This window comes from Euprymna scolopes, chromosome 22 (assembly GCF_053919585.1).
Source record: "Euprymna scolopes isolate OS-2025 chromosome 22, ASM5391958v1, whole genome shotgun sequence".
Classification (NCBI taxonomy): domain Eukaryota; kingdom Metazoa; phylum Mollusca; class Cephalopoda; order Sepiida; family Sepiolidae; genus Euprymna; species Euprymna scolopes.
Genome location: NC_136503.1, coordinates 54,977,255 through 54,987,254, shown reverse-complemented (window position 1 = coordinate 54,987,254; position 10,000 = coordinate 54,977,255).

Sequence of the window (10,000 nt, the reverse complement as noted above, 5' to 3'; positions counted from 1 at the left end):
TGTGTGTGTGTGTGTAAATGCATATGTATGTTTTCATGCTCTGCCAAAGAAACAGGAGATTCCTTTTGACAGTTCTATATAAAAAGAGGCAACGTGTGGTCTTAATGTTGAGAATTTTATTACGTTTATATTTCCGTTATGACATGTGGAATTGATAAAACAGTTGGTGACTTAAAAGAGCGAAAACGTGTTTTCTGCGCTTGTTTGTTGATTTTTTTCTTTATTTCATAAAACCCTTTTCGCGCGTTTAGAACTCAACATTTTTATATGCGCGCATCCGCTGAGCTGTTCTTTATTAGATATTTAACGATTTACTGCGGGGTTGGCGAGTAACATGAAACCAACGAAATTGTCACAAGTGATATTCAGCTCTCCCTTTAATTAAACCCTACTGAATTGCTGCAAAATATATTGCGTGCTTTTATCGATATGCACACACGGATGGAAAGGAAACTCGAGTGGATCTGTGAGAAAGAAACAGGAGTGTACTTACATTGCGATGGAATATTTTATACGTATTTTACCAAATTACATACAGTAAAAAGGAACAAATTACTTCCGTTTTTTTATGATATTTATTTAACTAAATATATTTCACGCTTTTCATATTAGCGCGGGAAGGGGCACCCGCTGTTGCCAGGCAGTAAAATACGCTTAGATATGTTTTAATTGAAATGGAACACGTACATCAATTATGTTGCCAAGGTCTCTGAAAAAATGTTAGGATCCTTCTACCGCTCAAGAAGATATCTCACTACTAATGCAGTTCTCTATATATAGAAGCCAAGTACGTCCAAGGATGGAGTACTGCTACCACATATGTGCAGGAAACCAGTCTATCCCGCCTTGACAGAATACAATATAGACCTCCTGGCCTAGTCGGGGATGCCCTTTTCTCTTCCCTGCAGCCTCTCTCCCACAGAGGAGGCATTGCGAGCCTGTCTTTGTTTTATCGTTGTTTCCATGGCGAGTGCTCGTCTGAGCTCCAATCTCTGGTTCTCCTCGCCAATCTTTCGCGAAGAGCACCCGTCTGGCTGAAGCCACTTTTAATATTTTTCTCCATTCTTTATCTGTGCCTAAATCAAAACGTAGATTCCATGAACAAAGCTCCTTTCTTAGTTTCTTAGAAGTGCACGCCTGTGGAACTCTCTTCTGTTGGCCTGTTTCCCACCTGACTACAACTCTGATGTCTTCAAGTTCAACATAAACAAATTCCTGATTAACCGCCCCCTTAAGTAAGACACTTTATTAAATCTCCATTACGAACGATTACTACGATATTATCCCATTGACTACTGTACACGTAATACCCCGTATCCCCAACTGGCTTCCGGGTCTTGATAAGTGGTGACTTTAATGTAAAAAAAAAAATCATGCATCTTCGTATTTATTATTACACAACTAATTTTCCATTATAGATATATATATATATATATATATATATATATATATATATATATATATATATATATATATATTAGTACTAATTTCCATGGTTAAAAAATGACTAGGGTGGCATCAGCTAACTATTCAGCTCTCAAGCCGCGTTCACTACCGTTTATGTTTACATGACAGATAGGACAGAGACTTTGAATATTAAATCATTTCTAGCTATGATTTAATATGCACATACATAAAACTAATAGAATATGTCGCCAAGTTGAAATGAACATTTAGCATGTCAGGACATTTCTCTGCGCGTTATACACCCATTTAGAAAAGAACCTTTTACTCTTTAGAAACAGTCCTTGGTGTATGACTATTATTCCCTATTAATTTCAGTATAATGTGACAAGTAGTTTAAGAGTTTATATGTGTAATATTTTCACAGACACGCACATATACAAATATCTTCTTTTCTATTTATATAGATTATGTGGTATAGGTAAAAATTCTCCAACCCTCTTCGCATCGTCTCAATGTTGCATCCCTTTGCCTGCTTTAAAAGTATTTTAATCGAAAGTACTCAGTTGAACTCATTGTACTTGTGCCACCTCGAGGAACATATCCTCGACAACCCCGCTTAGTAGCAAAATCACACCCCTTCACGGTTAAAGTCCCTAAATGCCAGAAAGCTTTATACTCTAATAGCTTCTTCCCGAGAACAGCTAGACTTTAGAATTCCATTCATGCTACCTACTTCTTTAACTGTACTGACATGCAGAAGTTCAAATGTAACGTAACCTTTCTTAGGCATGGTCGCAAATAGTAGCCTCTTACGTCCTAGTGGCAACATGTTTTGTTTGGGGTGTAGGTGAATAAAATATACTCTGGTTGATATATAATAAATATTAAACAAGAATTTTGCATTTGAAAGGGTAGTTTCGTTATATCCATCCATAGTCCTTGAGCCCCTAGAGGAACATAGACCATCAACAACTTTTGTAGATGTTTTTGTAGCGAGGAGTTCTTTATACAGGGTGAGGGTGCTGGCCCCACACTCAACCTTCCCAGTAGGTACATACAGTGCCTAGCCTTTCCAATTGGTCACTCATCTGGTACTGGCCAAGCTCAACGTTGCTTATCTTCGGTGATCTGGCGAGGAGCGGTATGTCAACGTGATTGTGCCGTACAATATGGCTAAAATTAAACGTTAATGTGAAACAAATATAAACAATAATTATAAAGCGTATACTCTATTTCGACCATGAATTGTACAATTATTAAATCACTATAATAACAAATTACACACAGGCACATATATATATATATATATATATATATATATATATATATATATATATATATATATATATATATATAGTAAGTAGTAAATTATAATTACAGAACAAAGGGCCGACTGACCTCGGGTTGACCCGTTCCTTTGTGTGCGCCATTTTAGTAGGGAGCTCCTGCCCTGTTTTAAACCTAGGTTCAATGGGTTTTTTTGTTAGTTTAATAAGATTTATACAAAAAAATAAAATTTTAATAATGCGATTAACAACGTAACTTTGAAAGCATAAAATACTTTATTATATATTTGTATGTATGATAATGTAACGGTAGTTATTTAATATGCGTAAGTTCAATCTTAATGATAATTTATTTCATGGGAAAAATGAAACTGAATATTTACATTTTAGTAATATTACAATATTGTAATTAGATCCATGACAAAATCAATTTTAATTTAACAATAATTTTCAGGCGACGGCAGCTTTGTTTTTTACTACTTAAATTATTTTCAAGTTTTTTCGTGTTATTAGGATCCTTATGAAAACATTATTACAGCGTACTTCATGCACTGTGCCATGTCCTGGTGAATTAAGAATTTGATAAAATTTAGGTGTAAAGATACAATCGTCTGCAGATTTAAGGTTACATCCCTAGTGCGGGTGACACTCAAAATACATTTGCGAATTACTTAGGGCGTTTCCTAAGCATGACTGACGAAAGAAGATCATGTACTCCCTGTATAAAATAAAAGCTTTTGTTCAAAATTCCTTGCAGATTTTGCAAGCTACATTAACGGAAACCTTGTAGAGAATAAGAGCCAAGGTAACAGTTGCCGGAAGAGTCGGAATAAGAAGAATAATCAAACTTCCCCTCAAAAATTCAGAAAACCCCTTTTTACGTAATGGAAGATCAGAGAATTAATAAACGTGGATGAATGAGACTAAAAAATCCAACATTGAGGTATGTGGCGCAGTTGATAGAGACGTTGAATCTCGACGGTTAGCATTCTCTGAAAATAACAGTTTCAATCCTACCACAAGCCCGCTAAAGGCTTACTTGGCCAAAACGTAGTGAGCAGACAACAAATATTGAAGACAGTAATTGCTGAGGATAAAGTAAAGAAATTCGGAGATCTCATCCCGTTACCACCCGAGGAATACAAGAAAAAACGTCGAGAACCAAGAACTAAAAAAAAAGGATAATAGTCCGCAATCATTAAATTATATATATATATATATATATATATATATATATATATATATATATATATATATGTATATATGTATATATGTGTGTGTGTGGGTGTGTCTATATGTATCAGTACATATATGTATATATATGCATATATATGTCTATATATATGTATATATGTATATATACATATTTATGTATATATATATATGTATGTGTATATGTATGTATATGTATATATATATATATGTATATCAATATAAATGTATATGTATGTACAAAAATGTATATATATATGTATAATTATATGCATATATATATATGTATATGTATGTATATGTATATATGTATGTATATATATGTATATGTATGTATATATAAATGTATATTGTTACATATGGCTATATATATATACATGTGTAAATATGTATATGTAAATATATGTTTATATATATGTATATGTATATAGATGTTTATATATGTGTATGTATATATGTATATATACATGTATATGTATCTATATATATATATAGGTATATGCATGTTAGTATGTATATACATTTATATGTGTCCATATACGTATATATATATATATATATATATATATATATATATATATATATATATGTGTGTGTGTGTGTGTACAGGCGGCAAAAAGAAAGTCCACACTAGTAATTTTTTCCAAAACTTTAAATTTAAGCTAAATTTAATGTAACTGTTTAAACAAACTATACCTCATTTGATTGACGTTTTATTTTCTATAATTTTATTTGTTCATTTTTTAGTTCTAATTGAAATATTCTATAGTTCACGTCACCTAAAAAAATAACTTCAAATTGAGAAGGCAAAGAAAATATCCACACAATTGAAAATTGTTATTTTAACGTAAATTTAGCACATTAATGCAACACAAATACAACAGGAACACAATCAACTAGTTTATATTTAGTAGCATATACCATTTGTAATTTGATACCCATCACTATTTTGGGAATTCCCCGAATTACACTACAGCAATACTCCGCAGAAAAGGGCATCCCACATTTTTTAAAAATTTTGTCCAAATTTCTTCCAGATTTGAAATTTTATCGTTGTGTATCTGTTGCTTTCTGTATGGCAGAAGTTTTCGATAGGATTGAGGTATTGTCATTGTGCAGGAAAATCCAGACATGGAATATCATTCTCTTCAAGGAACCTCCTGACATTGCCAGCTGTTTGAATGGGAGTATTATCCTGCATGGAGATGGCCTTATAATTCAAATTCCGACCAAAGTAGGGTAGAAAAATGCTCAGTAAACATAATATTGTACTTGGTCGTATTAATTCGACCTTGCAAGCAAAATATAGGCCCTGGACCATTGGTAATAATAATGCCCCACACCAAAACTGAATCTCCATCACCTTGCAGCTTTGATACTGACCACCCAGGATGTAATTCTTGGTCATTTACTCCGACAGACGTACTGCCTACCATCACTGCCTTGCCTATTGAACTTACTTTCGTCGCTAAAAAGCACTTTTGACCAATATGAAGAGTTATGATCTTCATTACATCTGAAAAATCCAGACGGCGCTTTCTGTTCTTTACAGAAATCGCTGCCTTGCCTCCTACAACATATCCTCACAAATTAAATTCCGTTAATCTGTTCTTGCTAGTAGAAAGAGAGCTCTTTTTAAAAAGATTGCACTGTTGTTGGATTTGGGGAGCCGTTTCAAATTTTTTCCTTCGTCTGTGTATCTTGATAGCATTGCCTTACCTGTTAGAAGTAACTTTAGTACGGCTAGATTAAGGGGCATCACGAACACTGCTGGTGTTCTGGTGCTTTTTCACAGGCTTTCGTACCTTTTTCCACAGGATATTTCAATCTGCAGCCGATTTCTCGATTGGATCAACCAGGAAATGTAGATTACTGAGCTCCTAAGAGAAATGTATGGCATATGGACTGAATGTTACGTTGTATAACCTGGGACAACTATTGTGATTAGAGATGCTTTGTTTCCTGTTAGTGTATATTGTAGACTGATTTAGGGGCGATAATTAAAGCTGGATCTAAACGAATTTGTTGCTGCAGAGTTTCTTTTAGCCTCCTCAATTTGTAGTTATTTTTTTACTTGACGTGAACACTAGAATATTTCCATTAAAAGCCAAATATGAACAAGTAAAATTATGGGGGGAATAAAAAGTGGATCAAATACGATATAGATTGTTTAAGCAGATGAAAGTTAGTTTAAATTTGTAGTTTTTGAACAAAAAAGTGCGGACTTTCTTTTTCCCGGCACTGCATATATACATATATTTTGTATTTTCATAACATAAAATGTAATAAAACCCGAATTTACTTCAGTGCTCGATACATAGAACTAGCTATAGTATGATGCTTTACAAAATTTCATGCGTTTCATTATTGCAAGCTCCTTAGGCTATTGCATATATATATATATATATTTATATATATATATGCAAATATATTTATTTATTGATACATATGAATATATTCATATATACAAACACATTATTTACACACACATATATATAGATATATATATTTATTTATGTCTACATGTAGAGCAATATATTGCTTTCTATATACATGAAGCAAGAGATTGCTGTACATCCTCACATGGCCAGACTTTACTCGACAACTTCATAACTCTCTGAGATGAAGCATACAACTAAAAAAACTATATATAAACTAGGATAGAAAGAAAAACAAGTACTGATACATGTGAAAATAAATCGATGCAGTCTGACAAGTAGCTATATTTATTGATATATAGATTCTAGCAACAGAACACGAACGTGTAAATATGGACATGTCATCTTCTACGATCCATGGACAACTTGAATGACAGAATGGGTCCCGAGACAATTGAAAAATTTAAGAAGACGATCAATACTCCTCCTATAAATAAGCAATAATTAAAGTATTAGTTTTAAAAGTTTATGTTTTCTATTTCATTGACGGATAACGTACTACATGCCCCTATATGTTTGTCGTGTTTTATTGAATTATTTTGATATTCGAGACAAGTAAATATGTATAAAGTTTTGCTTATTGTAATTCAAAATACTATTTTTTATTTATATATCATACACACGCCTTTATGAATATATCTATCTCTCTATATCTATTTATCTATCTACCTATATATATATATATATATATATATATATATATATATATATATATATATATATATATATATATAAAATGGGTTGATAAATTCCAACGAAAGAAAGATGTATTTTAAATAAGGGAGTGGTCACAAACAATGTGTATTTTTTAACATTATTTTATTATTCCCTGTCTTGGTTTTGCATTGAGAATTATGTTTGGATAATTGTAATAATGTTTTTAAGTCATTGAAATCGTTTACGCGCGTTTCAGACGGTCTGTTATGTGTCCTCGTCAGAAATTATTTTCAAATGTGTAAAAATGGCGATTTTCGTAGTTAGTTTGAAGTGTTTCAAAGAGGTGGAGGCCTGTAAGTGTTTATTATACATTGGTATGCTGAATTTTTATTGCTTTTTTATTTGGTTTGTCCAGGGAGATTTTGACCTCGCTGTAGTCAGTCGCTATCTCTTTCTGCTAAGGTGTTTTTCTTTTCCTTTAGGGTGGGGGTAGGGTGTGTGTATGTGTGTGTGTGTGCGCGTGTGTGTTTATGTGTGTGTGTGTGCGCGTGTGTGTGCGTGTGTGCGTTTGCTTTTATTGGTTTGGGAATGTGTTTATTGTTTTATAGTATTTTGGGGTTATTTGCTTCCTTAGGGAGGCGGCTGTGGTCCGAGGTCGTTACTAATGTGTATGCGTGGGGAGGGGGACTGGCTCTTCTGAAGTAAGGGTAGGGGTGCTTTCATTCTATTTTGATATTCATTTTTTGGATTCTTGGATTTTAGTATTGTGATTTTTCGTTTTAGTCTTATATTGGTATTGTTCAGTGTGTTATGTCTGTGTGTGGTTGTATGCGCGCACGTGTGTGTGTTTTAATGTGTGTGATTTATGTGTGGGTGTGTATATGTGTATGTGTATGGGTGTGCATGCGAGTGTACCTTGCATTTCATGTTTTTGTGTGATGGTATTAGGTTCTGTTCAGTTCAGGAATGAATTTGGTGATGAAGTTTTTTTCCTGTGTAAGTAAATAAAAATAATTGTGTTTCGAAGATTGGCATTATTTTGAAGCTGTTTCCACTGCATGTGTGTACGTGTTTTGAAACATAGAGGTGTCTGTTATCTGCAATTGTGATGTTGCTCTTATGTAAGGCCACTCTATTGCTGAAATTTTTGGTGGCGCCTATGTAGGATTTGTTGCATTTTGTGCATCTTAGTGCATATACTACATTTCTGGAGGTGCAATTTAGATCCTTTTTTTATTTTGAATGTTTGTGCTGGGTTTTTGAATGTGTATGTGTCACCTTTTATTATTATGTCACATACTCCACATCGCGGTTTGTTGCATTTTGAAACTCCTTTTGTAGTATGTGGGACGAGTTTTGAGGAAGTTAGGATGTGTTTTAAGTTTTTGGGTAGGTGTTTGCTTTTTATTATTTTTGTTGTTTTAAGTATGTTGTTTAGTTTGTCGTTCTGATTGAGGAGGATAAGGTTTTTTGTTATCTGTGTGAATAGTTCTGGGTTGTTTGTGTTGTGTGTAGAGACGTATGCTAGAATTTGTTCTTTGTTGTGTTCTTTTGGGGTTCTTAGTTGGTCTATTGGAATTTTTTCAGCCAGTTCAATACATTTCTGTATTAGTGGTAGTGGGTATCCTCTTTTCCGCAGTGTTATTTGTAGTTCATTCAGTCTAGTTGAACGGAGGTGTCTGTCTGTTACTATGGTGCCGACTCTACGTGCTAGGGAGTAGGGTATTGATTTTAGACAGTTTTTAGGATGGTGGCTTTTGAAGTGGAGGTATTGTTGATTGTCTGTGGGTTTGTGGTAGATGTCTGTGATTATGTTGTTGTTTTTTATTGTTACTAGCATGTATAGGAAAGGTTGTTCTGTGGGTCTTTGTTCTAGTGTGAAGTTTATTTTTGGGTGTAGATTTTGTAGCAAAGTGTGGAGTTCTTTGATATCCCCCATGAGGTTCTCCAGAGGATATAGCAGTCGTCTAGGTATCTTTTCCAAGATTTTATGAAGAGTATTTTTATATTGTGCCGGTATTTTGCTCTATCCTTTCATAAAGGGTCTCTTCTAGGAAGGCGAGTGTAAGAGTGGCATATGTCGCTGCCATTTTGGTACCCATTGCTGTGCCTAGTATTTGGATGTAGTTGTCTTTATTGAATTGGAAGGAGTTGTTATTGAGGATTATGTGGATGCTATCACGAATTAGTAATTTATAAAATATATATGGCGAATAAGCTACACTGAATATTCCGCGTTTCATCCACTCTAGGATTTTTCATGTTCATGCGCGAATTTTGTGGTTGTCTATGGTTTTATATTCGCAACTTCTATTGAGATTTTAGTTAGCCAATCAGCTTTCTAGTATCCACCGCACCCTTCCTATCAGCCAATAAACATACACTTAAAAGACCAATGCCCATTTGACCTCTGGTTGATCTAATTCTTTGTGTGTGTGTGTTCTATTTAGCCTGGATATCTAGTGACTTGACCTGCTTTAAATCTAGGTTAGGTTTTTTTTATGTTAGTTTATATATATATATATATATATATATATATATATATATATATATATATAATAATCATAAAACGTCTGGGGGCGGCTTTGCTTGGCTGGCCCTTGCGTATGATATACCTGTATTCCTGTCATTTGTGTTTGTTTGTTTACAATTTGAATAATAGGTATAACACGTATAATGTTCCATTAATAAATTTTAATACTGAAAACGGATTACTACAGACGTTTATCCGAGAATCGTTTTCCTATATACTACGATTAACTTTATATCCATTTTAAATTCAAGAAATCTATTTGAAATATTAGCGCGATGTTATTAATTGTTTGTCGTAATAAAACCGGTTAAATTGGTCGATTTAGAATATGTTTACAGTTGATTCATTTAATTTATTTTAATAAATTTTCATTTATTATGAGCTGGGAAAAAGGTGGTTTTAAAGCGGAAGTTATCATATTTTTGGAAGCTATGCGATTTATATCACTTTTAAGATATGAAAGTTAT